Consider the following 15,432-nt stretch of genomic DNA (forward strand, 5'->3'; position numbering starts at 1 on the left):
GCATTTATATTTAAACGTAAGAATTGGACATGTTCTTTATTCTATGCTATAAAGCATATGTAAGAATATTATGGCACGAATAAATCTATCCATCTATCTGGTGCTATTCGGCCCAAGACTTTATAATAAAATTACAAACCATTTTCCAAATTTGAAATATTTTAAAATTGAAGCTTTTAAAAAAGAAATTTGTAAAATTATCCATGATATATAATATTAACAAGTGTATTTTTTTACCTTTTATTTCTGTCGACTATATTCATGTTTTTATTGAATATCACTGGCTTCTGTCGAATTGTCAATTTATATTAAATGTGTAGGCCTATTTTTCTCTCTTTTTCTCTTTCTTCTTTATCCTTGCTCTTGTGTTGTATTTATTGGTTTGAATTAAGTTACTTACTGTATTTAGTAAACTTCCTTGTAAATTTTATGCTATATTATTGACTAAGACCACATCGTACACGAGCCTGGCTCTTATGGTAGTGGCTAGAAACATTTTTGTTTTATAAATTTAATTTGTACTCACTAGCTAGCTAGTTAAAATAAATAAAGTATTAATATCTTCTGTTTCTATATCACACTGCGTCCATTACCAACGCACTATTATGGATAATATAGGCAATTAACACAGCCCTTCAACAACTCATGAGCCACATTAACAATTTCAGAAAAGTTGTGATACTCAGGATTCCAAGGCAGAATTACAAGCAATAAGATCACTACACCTGAAAATTCTAAAATAAGAGAAATATACACCCTTGAAAAATTAATTCAAGCATTACATAAGGAAATTGTAATGCAATGGATACCAGCACATTACCAAATTGCAGGAAATGAAACAGCTGACCTTCTTGCAAAAACAGGAACAACCATTAAACAAACTACTAATCCTAAATTATTCTTCCAAAATACTACAATCTGGATCAAACACAAAGTCTATCAAGCCTGCAGGACAAGACATTCTGAAGATAGCGAGAACAAATCCTGGAGCATACTGTTGAAGGACAAGTCTATGATTCCTGATCTACCCCAGAAGAAGAAATCTGTGGCACTGTTTCGCCTCACTACCGGTCATGACTGCTTGGCCTCACACCTGCATAGGATTGGTATATTCTCTTCGCCACACTGTACTCTCTGCTTGGACGTGAATTCCATCATGAATAAAGACCACTTAGTGCAGTGTCCAGCGATTACGAAGATTAATGCTGATATAGCATCTCAGCTTACAAGTTACTACTGGGACGCCCGTAGGAGAATGGAGGAAATCCAAGTTCCATAAGCATTGGCAACAACAACTACAACAACTATTTTTTTCTTAAATCTGAGATCATAATCTAAAGATTGGTCCCCAATGAGCATCACAGCTGACTTCATACTAAATTTATATACTTTTAAATTTGCATTAAAAATGTTTGTTTCTTTTCAATGTATTTTTACTGGAAAATTGCTCATTTTTCATTCAAATTTAACCATTGTGGTCCAACTTCTCGAGATTATTACAAAGGACAGGTGTACGAAGTTTGAACGAAATCAAACTGTTCTTGAGATATCAGGTTATTTGTATAAAAAAATGTAATGATCTGGAAAATGAGTCTAAAATTGGGACATGCTTGTGCTTACATCCTGCACTAAAAAAGCACCTGCTGCATATGTTACACCCTCCCTGTCAACACGCTGAGTGTGTTCTTCCATTTTTAATCTTCTCCTAGTCCTTCTGGCCTCCAATGTCGATTCTCGTACCATTTTCTCTGCTGCTTTAACTCATAAGGTATTGCGAGAACTTACAGATTTTTTTTTTGAAATAGCCTATTTTCGTAACTAATTCATTGAGTACCGGTACTGCAATCTTTCTATTGTCTTATTGTACCTTCAATGACGGAGACAGATTGCTTCACACACACAGTGATTTTGACTACTTTCATGCCACAATAACTAGCAGTCTCAAGTAATTTTAGACATGAAGGTAGTGTCAGGTTGCAGGTCTCTTGCCTAGTCAATGCATAACTATAGAAATAAATTAATGTTGACGCCAATAATTGGAATCTACAGTATATCTGAAAATTTGGAAATACATACAGAAAAGTATACTCAATCGATTGAGACAATAAAAAAAGTTTTCAAAAATTTTCCCGATTCTTACTGTGTAAGCCCCCTTAAACTTTTTGGGCTTGTTTGGGGAATTGGGGTGCATCCACTATTGTGACTGCATGCTGTCTTCTGATGTTGTCTTGCTTCATGACAATGGTCATCCGCATTCTGCTACATCAACCAAAAACTTCTTCACCTTATCTCACTACATCTCGCCAAAATATTGTATAAAATTGCAGAAAATTGTAAAAATTGTAGAAAATTACTAAATTGTAAAACTGTAAAAATTGTGAAATTTTGTAATAATTGTAATTGTAATATTGTAAAATTTTGACTTGTTCCACATCTTAACGCTTCATTGCTCATGTAAGATCTGTGGAATATAATGAATGAATGAATGAATGAATAAATGAATAGGAAGTGTTTGATCACTTCAAAAGTGGTTGACAGAATAGCACTCTCACTCCAGTGAGGAGCTTTGAGACACCGTGCAGACTTGGCTCAACAGACAGATGAAAACTTTTTTGCAGAAGGCATTGAAAAGCTGGTGCATCGGTATGACAAATGTTTCAATCTTCATGGTAATTATGTTGAAAAGTAGCTTAAAGGTGTACTCAACTTTTGTCAATAAAATCATTTTGCTATTCACTCTGGTTTTCATTTCATGCCATATCAAAAGTTGAAAAAAATAGCCCTCATATATTGCTTACCTTTTAGATACGTGTCGCATGGAAAAATGTGTACACTTCACATGTTTTATAAAATTTCCACTACATTTACACACTTAATATTGCGATGTTTTGGTACATGTTTTAGGAGGATATCGATGGTCTAGATCTAATACCACATGATTTTTTCAAAAATTTCAGGAGAGATTTAAAACTGTTTATTATTTATACATTCTATCTACCGTATTGGCCCGAAAATAAGTCGTCCACAGATATAAGCCAAACTCTTAATATTCGAAGGGGAAAAAGAAAAAAAAAAAGGTTTATGCACGAATATAAGCTGCACTTGGATTAAAGGAAGAAACATTTATTTTCTTGTACTTACATGTAAAAATTTTTCCTAATGGTACAGCACACTCGCACCTAACACATTACCATTATTGTCTTATTCACTGTCGTCACTGCCAGTATTCACTTCATCACTCTCATTCTCACTATTTTCTTCAGTTGGATTATTTCTCGTGTGATAAACATCCCATCTTTCCTCTTATTTTGCAAGTAGGAAAGAATTCTAGCTTCAAGTTCCGGATATTTGCCACATTTTGATCCCCTGAACGATTTTCTCGTTGAAACTGCTTTTTTCCATTTTTCCATTTTTCTTCTGAAGCAACCCAACGTCGCAATAAGATTCGTCCAATCCATACTTTCTTTCGACCTCTCTGTTGGTTGTAGTTTTGGCACAACGCACAACTGCAAGTTTGAACTTGCATCGTAGCCATGCCAAATTTCTTGGCATGAGATGCTTTTCGCTCTAAATGATCATTCATATCGGCTTTCTTACCAGGATCCAACTTTTTACTGAAACTGAGCTGAAATATACAAGCTTATGAAACAATAATTAAACACAATTTTAACGCCATGTAGAAGTTCGCATTGTTGCGTCATACCATAATTTTTAAACAGCACATGGTATGTAAAAGTGTATGTAGCGAATATAAGCCACACCCTGATTTTTTTCAGTTGAAAATTGGCTAAAAAATGAGGCTTATGTTCAGGTCAATATTTTATTTTATTTATTTATTTATTTATTTATTTATTTATTTATTTATTTATTTAACCTGGTAGAGATAAGGCCATCAGGCCTTCTCTTCCCCTCTACCAGGGGATAACAACTACAATATTAAGAATACAATTACAATTAATATTGAATTTACAAATGCAATAAAAATCAAAGTACTAAAAGATTAACAGACTAATAAAAGCTAGACAGTTCATTGTAAAAATTAAGAAGAGAGAATTTTTTTTTATTAACTAAGTAAAAATTAAACCTACTCTACGCAGTAAGAAAATGCTTAATAAGTTTGCTTTTGAACACTACTAAATTGCGACAGTCTCTGATGTCACTGGGTATGGTATATGAACACTTGAAAAGCACAAAAATCAATAAGAATGTAGTATTCTTACTGATTATTATGTTTTTTAGAGGTTCAAATAGATAAACTGTATAAATAATAAACAGTTTTACGTAAGTCTCTCCTGAAAATTTTGGAAAATTCACATACATGGTATTAGATCTAGCCCATCGATATACCATTTGTTGACCCATGTTCAAAACTAAAATTCACACTGGGATAGAGTGAAAATAAACTTTAATTGAAACTACTGCGGAATTAGTCGAGTCTCCCCTATATCAACACAGTTTTTCATATTTGCCACTTGATTTGTGGTCTGCATACCAAGTTTTAAATTCTTCTTTGGTCCATATCAGTTCATATTGGGAACAGAAACTACAATAGGGTATTTTGAAAGAATTTTAAAATCAAATTATTAACCGAGTCAAGATATTTAAAACTACCGGTACCTATAAAATACAATGATGAATGTCTTCGCATCATACAAGTACCATTGTAAGTGCAGTGGAGTGTGTACAATGTCATTTTACTCATCAACAAAGCTCGGAACTTGGGGACTTGTGTGTCGTGCGCATGAGTAAGGTTACAGGTACAACATACACAAAGCAGTAGTGGCTCGTGCCTGAAAAAGTAGGTGAATCACATAATTGTTGCAAGGTTTTCAAAGCCCATATAGGCTAGTTGCATTGATAATCGGAACTCTGTGTAACTAAAGTAATTCACTCCCATAAATTCCCATGATATTCAATCGTGAAAGTGATTTCATTGTATTTATTTCTGCCAGTTATCAATGCATTTACCCGTACATATAAATTAAGATATGCTTATTGCTTACCTATCTTTTGTACACTAAGTTGATCCTAAGTTGCAAAATTAAGGGTTGCGAACATGCCAATAACGTTCTCATGGAGGGGCTGTGATTCCATCATCTTGTCCAACATACCGGTGTCTTTTTGGAGCGAAATTTTCCCTAACGCTGACAGTCTCTTCTGTGATACTGAGTTTCTCTGTTTTGTTTGTATTCGTTTTAAACACAAGAAGCTCTTCTCGGCCGATACACTAGTAGATGGTAGTATTAAAATGAGGGAATATAACTTATACACTTCTCCAAATACATCTTTGTGTCACGAAGAAGTCTAGCACTTTCTTAACTGGTTTATTCCTATATTGATTCACTGTTCTGGTATAAAAGCTCAAGTTCAGATTTTAGAACCTGCGCCGTTTTAAATTATGCTGAAATAGCTAGCTTACAGTGAAAAAAGCGGATCATGTGGGAAGTTTCTACTATAAGTGTCAAATTTGGAAGTGTCAGCAAGGCTGACGAAACGAAATTTTTCTAAATCCCCAAATCTTTTTATCGATCTGCATGATGATGTTGTCAATTATCTCAAAGAACAATATCTTCTAATTACGATCATGTTCTACATCACTTTTTCCACTGTAGCAGCAGTCTGTACTTTCTATCTGAGAATTCACTTCTACTTTTTGCTACGTTCAAAATTCTAGCATAGTGCAGTAGGCCATCTGAAATTTCCACATTAAGTGAAGAAGTGCTTTCGTCATGGCCCCGAAATGATAATTCCTGCTTGCTTAAATACAAAGCATGCAAGCAGTGTCGATGACTGACCGCATAACATGTCTGTTTAAACGAACATTTTCAATATATTGCACTAACAATAGCCTAGCATTTTCTTTCAGAATATTCCCAATAGTGTTCATATTCTTCTGTAAATGTTTGAACTGCAGCACACACTTTAAATGTTCCGCCGAATTTTCATGCTTTTTGTAGAGCACGACTAATATTATTTTAGAAAATCACTGAATTCAGTTTCATTCCACTCATGTTTTTTTTTACTCCAAGTAGTAGGCATGACTAACAAAATAGTATTTCGATGTAGTGGCTCCCACACAACCACTCACTGATGCTTGCAGTCCCATGACGTTGTAAAATTAAGTTCTTATGATTTACCAGCTTGTGAGTTTAACTTTTTACAGTTTATGTCTAAAACTGGTTGAGTTCTGTCTAGAAACAATAGATATCTCCTATACTGCTCACACCAGCGATTAAACGAGGTTTGAATTAATGTACACACTGTGTCATTGAACGGATTCATTTTCACATTGCAACATAATACAAACACTTATATAGTAGATCCTAACACACTTATTAGAAATTCATTAAAACCTGAAACACACTTAATGTCTTCACCTAATAAAGTAATAAGTAAAATAAATTATATTTTAAAAATTAGGCCTATCGAATAGCTCGACATAGGCCTACCGACACAAACACAACGAAAAACAGACTGAGGAAAGGCAAAAATTCATTCACAACTTCCTCTAACAAGGCAGTGTTCAGAATATCAAACTTTCTTTCCATTGTTTTCATAGTATTAAATTTTAATGGAATTTTCCTGTGAGGGACAGTAAAATTGTGGCCAGAAGAATAAAAAATGAAAGGAATGAAGATATCAGCACAAAAATTAAAATCATGAAACATAATAGGACCTATATAGGAAGAAGACTTGACAAAGCAGAATTTTTAGGAAAGAATTTTCTTTAGGGCGGGCCATGTTGCTGGACAGACAAGTAGTCGTAAATCTCCGTGTCACCCAATATAGAAAGTGCATCGACTGGGCTGAAGACCAAATACGTGTTCATCACAGCAATACCCGTTTCTTGAAGAATATGGAAGTGTGAGGGGAAATGTCTCAGTCGTTGTCATAGCAACCACTCTAACATAGAAGAACAAAATAATATTTTAAATTTGAGAATCATTGCCTCGTCGCTGCCGCTCAAGGAACTGAGATGTGAGAGTTACACACCAGCAGGAATATTTAAAGACACTGGTGATACTGTACTTGAGATTTATTGATTTATAGCACTATAGTTTTTTAAATTGAATAATTTAATATATGAAATATAAATCAAATGGCTTGCAAAATAACAAGTGAAATGTTCAACTTCTTCACTTGAATAGCCACTACTGACAAAAAGCTCACGCTGCAAGTGCTCAGGGACAGTGTGGTGTGTACTAAGAAAGTGGTCACATCGAATGACAAGAAGGACAACGAAACTGTGTCATGTCGAAGCCAATGATATTAAGAGAATTACAGGTAAATGATCTCTTTGAGAAATTAAAAAAATGTATTTTCAAACTTCTATAATACCCATTCGAATAACACGTATTTTCTAATTTTAGGTACAGAATTTAGTGGAGGAATTCCAAGGAGATACATTATTTTCTTCGAATGGAGAGTTTATAATTTGTAAGTTGTGTCACACACAAACTAGAGGTTGAAAACGGAAATTCATTGAAAGACATTGCAGTCCTTTAAATTGATGGAAAATTTGACCATAGCCATGGATCAAGTCATAGAGGACCTGCCTTAGTAGTGATACACAAAGTGAAAACTATTTTCGAGAAAAATTTAGGATATACTTATCTTTCTCAGATAGCTAGCAACTCCTGAAAATCGAACGGAAAACAGTGACAGTGAAATCATTCGGTATTTTAAGTTTGCTCCCGTCACTTCATGTGACGTGCAAATAAGTGTTTCTCGTTTCAAATCACGTTTAACTAACAGGCGAAGAAGTTATGGGTTCGAAAATCTTCGAATGTAGTAAGTAGACATACACTGTAATAAAATGTACAGAGCAGAACAGTAAATTTGATATATTGCTCATGTTTATTTTTATTATATATATGCTATAAAATTACGTACCTACCATAATATTTTCAATATGTTGTTCCAGCCAGAAACCACTTTTCTAGCAGACCTGGCAGTACCTCCGTGCTGGAAGCAGGAGTTTGTTGACATTGAAGTTCTGTCGCTTAGCCATGTGCAGACACAAGTCCCCAAGTTCCGAGCTTTGCTCATCAGAGACCTCTGCTACAAGATTTTGAATAACAAACAGTAATCCAACATGCAAAATTAATCAGACTATCAAATACATACTATTGGAGAAAGTACAATGCTATACCATCTAAACTATTTACACAGAAATGGTTCATTCAAAAAGTGCAAAAAGTTAAAAATCACCTCAACTTTCCCACTCATACAGAAAGTTTAAAATAAAAAGGAATCCAATAGAATTTGTTAATATCAACTCTGAAAACAATAAAGACGCTGGAAAAGATTAAAAAACGGGCTCTCAAGTGTTGTAATAATTCACTATTAAAATGGGACACACTCACGGACCAGAGAACGCGAATTCGATTATGCGCAATGTTCAAAACATACAGAGGTGAGCCTGCCTGGAGAGAAATAAAAAATGGGTTGCAGCCGTCAAATTACTCTTCAAGGAACGACCACTCATATAAATTGAGGGAAAGAAGACAGAGGACGGACACTGGAAAGTTTTCTTTTCTCAGTCGTACTATCAGGGATTGGAATGCTTTACCTGCAGACTTACTAAAGGCTTTACCAATAACCAAAAATGTATTTAAAAATAGGCTTAAGGACTTTACTAATAGACGGTAGTATATTATACACAACTATTTAAAGGGTGTAATTGATATCTTGTTCTATCAGTGAGGAAGTGTGTTGTGTCAGTGAAGTGTGTAGTGTCAGTAAAGTCTATTGTGTAAGTGAAGTGTGTTGGTGTCAGTGAAGTGGCTGTGCAAAGTATTTGAACAGTGAAATGGTTAGAAGTGTTAGTGAAATCAGGTAGAATCAGTGCAGTGAGTGCGTTGACAGCGAACTAAGTGTAGTGCCGAAAGGTACTTGTGCAGGTATGAACCTGTCACACTCGTGGGTCTTAGTACTGCCACCGGGTATATACCCATTTGAAGTGTGAATAAATACATACATGCATACAAATCAGCCTTATGAAGAACTTAAGAAAGGAGATATTAATTTCAGTAGAAGCAAAACAACTAGCAATAGAAACAATTCATAATAAATATTCTTCTGAAACCTGGCTTCAGACTAAATGTACACTGATGGCTATTTTCTGGACAGTCATGATAATGCAGGAGCAGGAGGCGTATGTATCGGTAACTTTTTTCATTTTATAAAGCAGTTGAGAAGGGTACTACAAGCTTTGCTGGGGATGTGGGAGTCATAGACACTGTTCTTAACAACTTAGTTCGAACAATCAAAACATTCTCCGGTGCTGTTATTTCTACTGAGTCCAAAGCCGCTATCCAGGCAATAGTGAATAATGATTCACTTCATATATTCAAAGCATACTGGTATCAATGTAGTTACATGATGAAACAGCTCCAAAATCTTAATAAGAAAATAGTTTTACAATGGATTCCAGCTCACTGTGGAATTGAAGGCAATGAATCAGCAGACCAGTTTGCTAAGAAAGGTTATTCCCAACTACAGCATCATATTACAACCCAACCTTTCATTTACAGTGAAGGAATTATCTAAAGATCGTGCATGGTAGCAATTTCTACTCAATCCCAATCTCATACTAGATCAGCGTTCCTCAACTATGGTCTGCAGACCACCTCTGGTCCTCGAGGTCTGTCCTTGTGGTCCTTCAAAAAAGACAGAAGAAAGAATAAAATTCAAACGAATTGCGTATCACGCTATAGCTGAAAATCTCAGAGCTTGGAAATGACACATGGCAATCGCCTTTCACTTTTTCTCTCAGTATTGACATTTGATGAAATTGATTACCCTACCAGTCTACCAACTTCCCACTCTACTCTCAGCAACAAAAGAGGGATTTAAAGCACTATGAACGTGGCTTTTTTCGCAATTTTTTCCCTGCATATCAAATGCAAGTCTGTAACCCAGCCAGGGACCACCTGAATTCATAACAGAGGACCAAAGTACCGAACATTTTCATGTATTTATGACCTTCTTAATAGTTTTGTCGACACCCAATCTGCACATTGAAACGATCACGCGTACTGTACGTCTAACAGCAATAATAGAACGTGCCAAATTGCACCTTTACTTGTTGAAAATCGGGCAAGTTTCTGCATTTCTTTTTATTTCTGTTTTTCCAGATAACGATATAAGAAATTTTAGACTCCGCATATTTTAAAATTCGGTTGAATTATCCAGAAATTCAAATTACAACACTTTTCTAATTATATATTTTGTAGCTAGTCACAAGTAACATAAATTCTGTGCATTGTTGGTTCGTCGCTTGCCTGTTAGCAGTCAGTTGTTTGAAATCCTTCTTATGTGTATGTACACACCACTAGTTGCCTATGTCTTTGTTAAATAGTGCCCACTATACATAATGGAAAACTGGCTTTGATCCGAATCTTTGAAAAGAAAGGAATATGATGGTATGCTTCATTTAGGCAGTGCTAATAGTTCAGAAGCTGTGTGTGAAGATCCGTGATTTTGGTGCCATTAAAGAAATTTGTAGTCCTAGTGGTCGCTGTTCAAAGAAAAACTAATTTCGTAAATATGACAAGAGTTATTTGGAACTTGGATTTACTTGGCGTGGCAATGAGAGTGAACCAAAATCTTGGTGTGTTGTTTGTTAAGAAGTGCTTTCAAAAGAATGTATGAAACCTGCGAAATTGAAATGGCACTTAGAAACGAAACACGCAAGTGTAAAAAGTAAACATGTCGAATTATTTCAACGATGTGTTGAGTGAGGTGGTCCGCGGAACTGTTCTGACTTAAAAAAGTGGTCCCCACTTCAAAAAAGTTCGAGAAACGCTGTACTAGATAATACTAAGTTAAGGAATTCTAATGTAGCAGCTTTTCGTCTCCTGACTGGACATGACTGCGTGGCGAAACACCTGCATAAAATTGGCACTATTCAATCACGAAATTGTGTTTTTGTGGAAGAGATGAAGCCATGGACAGAAACCACCTCGTTAACTGCAAGTTTCTCGTGAACATTCATAACATTATTCAAATACTGGACTACTGCAAGACAGCTGATGGCTTCATTGCTAAAGAGCACTGAATAACAGCAACAGCAATGCCAATACCACTCGGTAATGAGTTTTGGAATAATATTCTGGGGAAATTCCACAGATAGTAACAATATATTTCTATTACAAAAAAGAGTAATTAGAATAATAGTAGGTGCGAAATCTAGGGAGTCGTGTAGGACTATTTTCAAAAAACTACAAATAATGCCCATGGCTTGTCAGTATATCTTTTCATTAATAGTCTTCCTCGTATGTAATCGTGAAAACTTTGTAACTAATTCAATAGTTCATAGCATAAATACACGTCAAAAAAATTACTTTCATACTCCATCGGCAAGTCTATCGTGCTATCAAAAAGGAGTGCGTTATATGGCAGTAAACATTTTTAATAGCCTCCCTATCGATATAAAAAATGAAACTCAAAACATAAAATTATTTAGGGCCAAATTAAAGAAGTACCTAATTTCTCACGCCTTCTATTCTGTAGGTGAATTCATGACATTCAATAACACTTCATGAAATTGATACTAAAATTATGTGTTGTACTAGTAGACTATATTGTAAATCTCGTCTGTATATATTTCATCTAGACTGTGACTATAAATTAAGATTTTATAATAGTATTAAGTTTTTTGACTTGTTCCGTATTCTAGCTGTAAGCATGTATGAATACCATGGAATGTTAATAAATACAATACAATACAATACAATATAATACCAACACAATATCATCGTTTTTTAATATCTGCTTGAGAATGTGCCCAGCGAATAGGGATTATAAAGAATGGACACTTCGCGTCAGTACCTTTGATGAAGCCAGACTGATTTCAATGACCTTCAAGCCAGCTAAAGCGTGAGATTCTGCTTTCTCCCTAGAGTTGGCCCTGACATCACACCAGCTAGCAGTCGACACAGCAGAAATATAACACATATAATTAATATATCTAGGCACATTATGTACTCAAATAAAATAAATTGGATCCATAAAATAATAAATCCGTCATTAACTGTAATGTCTGGACTCTAGAGTTCCTTTATAATGAGAGTTGAGACGTTTATTGACAACTATTAAAATATGTAATGATTTGATAGCACTGAAAATGGAAAAACAAAACTCTTACGAGAAGTAAAACCATATACCTATATTATATTATATACAAATATTAAACGAATTCGATACTTAATTTTATAATGTATTATATTATTTTATAATATAATTTATGATATCTGAAATATAAAATATTATTATTAAACTAGTTTGTCACTGAGAAATAAGGAAAAGCTGTTAACTTGAATTTATTTGAAGCAAAGCGTTACTGGATTATGCAATAAGGTAGGCGATGTTTGGATCCCGTGTTTCAACTCTATTCTCAATTATTATCTTAGCGTATGCTCGACTACACTAACCTCTAGCGCTTGAAAGTGGAACTATACGCTGGCGCACAGAGAAACAAAACACAGGAAAATTCGCTCAGTGTCCATTCTTTATAATCCCTATTCGCTGATGTGCCTGTCAAACTGCAGCATGAGTTTCACTTCATTACTGAAATCGAATATTTTTTTCTGATACTGTATTTTACTTACCTAGGATACATGGCTGCTATAAGCAGTAGAAGACAAGCTTGATATGCCTGTAGCAACAGAAAATATTTCCTTGTCTGCATGTCCTCGACCCATATTTAAAATGTGTTCACAATTAACTTCAAATAGGACCCTGGTACTTACATCGGTGCACACACAAGGACTGGGTGCAATTTCTTTCATATTACATTTTATCAATGCTTTTCTTCGGAGAAAAAGGTGGTGGAACTCTGTGTAGAATATTTTATAGCAAATGAGGAGATGATTACTGTTCAGTGCAAGGGAATTTTCTCGTTTTTAACCTTCCTTTTCCTCCATCTAAAACTTTCAAGGTCTAAAACAGAATTTTAAAAAAATTATGATAAAAAAACAATTATTCACACATTTTTCGGTTTCATGGTGAAAAATGCAACAATGAGGTGCCAGAACTCTGACAGATTACTAATATTTTAAAGGTAAAGCTTGATATTACCGGTATCAGTTATTTTTGTCTTTAGAGTTCCCTTACCACAATGAAAACACAACATTGCTTTGCACAGTCAAGATCTGTTTGAATTATGCCTGGATCTGTAATAATCTCGAAAGCTCTATAATTGGGATTTTTATGACTAGCACTTGTAGATGAAACAGATTCTACCACAGGTGAAGTTCTTTGTCATAATATTTCCATATATTCAGTTTAAACCCATTCTTCGCTGTTTTTTAGGTTAGGTTTTCACCATTTCTTTATCAAAACCCTAGATTTATTACTCTGTTTAAAGGGTCTTTTGTCCTTGATACGGGAATTTATCAATCTTTTCATCTAATTTTACAATTACTTACTCTATTAACATAATATATTCTATTTTCACTGAACCAACGTGTATTATACCAGTAGGCTGTATTCACTTATTTTCATATATATATATATATATATATATATATATATATATATATATATATATATAACTTACAGAGAGTTCTTATACAGAACAGTCCCAGGTAGTAATGTTTCAACGTCTTAATGACAGTAGTGCAGAGCACCTGTCCTGAGGGAGTTAAGCGGTAAGGAGTGGTGTGGGACTTGTCAATGTAGAGAAGTATGCACAGACTTGTCAGGACACCTGACCGCTTGCCATCCTACAACAGATTTGTTGGAGGTTGGGGTGGGACTGGTCTGCATGGGAACTCTCTGTAGGCCTATACATTTCTTTATACTACTTACAAACTGTGAAATACACTAAAATAATATTATTCTATTTACAACACGTACTAACAGACGAAAGTTTTGTAAACATACCAGTGACAGATCACACACCATCGAACTCAAACCCCAATATGTTTTCCTCCATTGCTGGACAGCACAGGATTATCTTGTTATGTAGGATTACCATATATTTTTGGTTGAAACCCTGAATACATTCATTATCGATTTATTATACCAGTACTGCTGAAATTCTGTTCTAGGCTATATATTTTTTAATGCTCATACTGATTCTCCTAATATTACAAAAGTAACTTAAAATTATTTTAGGGGGAACTTCCAGCTTAACTGATACAAAAAAACAGATATATTTTATTTTGTCCAAAATCTGGAGTACAGAATTTTCTCTTTTTGTCTGTGAAAGAATTTGATAAATTCCTAAATTAGTTTCCGAGCTATGGCTCAAAATATGCACCAAGAGAGTTCTAGTCAACACCGCCTGTTTGTAAGTTTGTCGCTTGTTCTCTGAAAGTTAAAATTTTTTAAAATTTTCAAACCATTTCCCTCATAATGAAGAAACTATTAAAGATAATTGCATGAAATTTTGCGTGGATAATATATATATCATGATCCACAATGTGAATTAATATCTTTGTCTTATTACTAATAGAAGAAATAAAAAAAAAATATTTGAATGAAAATTTTCAGGAAAATTAAAAAAATTAAAAAATTACTACTACAGTAACACTACAAATAATTTGATGATATTAATTCACACTGCTGCCACAACCTACTGGAACAGGATGGACACAAGAGTTTAAAAATATTTTTAAAATTGTGGGAGCTAATGGGGAAATGATGTTTGGTTGTACAAAAAAAGATTCCAAAATTTCGAAATTTTAAGATATGGCAGAAAACATTTTTATTTCAAGTAGTGATTCTTGTGAATGAAGATGTGAATAAAAACCTTGTAAATTTTCAGCTTATTTCATTAAGGGATACATCAATCAATCTTCTTAATGTATCCAGCTGTTTGCTGACAACATAAAGTCCACTTTAGTCTATTCAGTTGTTGTTTTTCACGAGAAATGAGGAGTATTTAGATCGGTGTTCATTATAGATCCCTGTTGCTAGTAGTCAGAGGTGGGGTATAGTCAATATATACCCGGTACTGCAGGGCTGTATCTTCTGCAACTGGTACTGATGATTTTAATTTACTTCTTTTGTGGTTTATGGATGGACAGTATAGAAGAATGTGTTCCAGATCTTCATCATGATTATTACACCACAGACAAGTAGGCTTATCAGAAATGTGAAATCGGTGTAGGTACAATTGAGTGACAATGTGACCTGTTCTGGCTCTTGTTAAAAATGTTTGAACATGTCTGGGCAAGTTTTTGTACATTTCCAGGTCATTTGGTTTCTTTTGTACAGACTGTAAAATTTTTCCTTTGTCAGAAGAGAGCCAATTGTTGATCCATAGGTTTGTAAAATGAGACTTTACTGAAGCAAAGAACCATATAATGAGACAAAGAGGCAAATATAATACCGGTACCAATAGGATTGAAGTGTGGGTCAGTCCAATGCAGAAGCAAAATCCATTCTCTGTAATATAAAAAATGAGGCTAAAAAGAATAA

The sequence above is a fragment of the Periplaneta americana genome, chromosome 13 (assembly GCF_040183065.1).
Source record: "Periplaneta americana isolate PAMFEO1 chromosome 13, P.americana_PAMFEO1_priV1, whole genome shotgun sequence".
Classification (NCBI taxonomy): Eukaryota; Metazoa; Arthropoda; class Insecta; order Blattodea; family Blattidae; genus Periplaneta; species Periplaneta americana.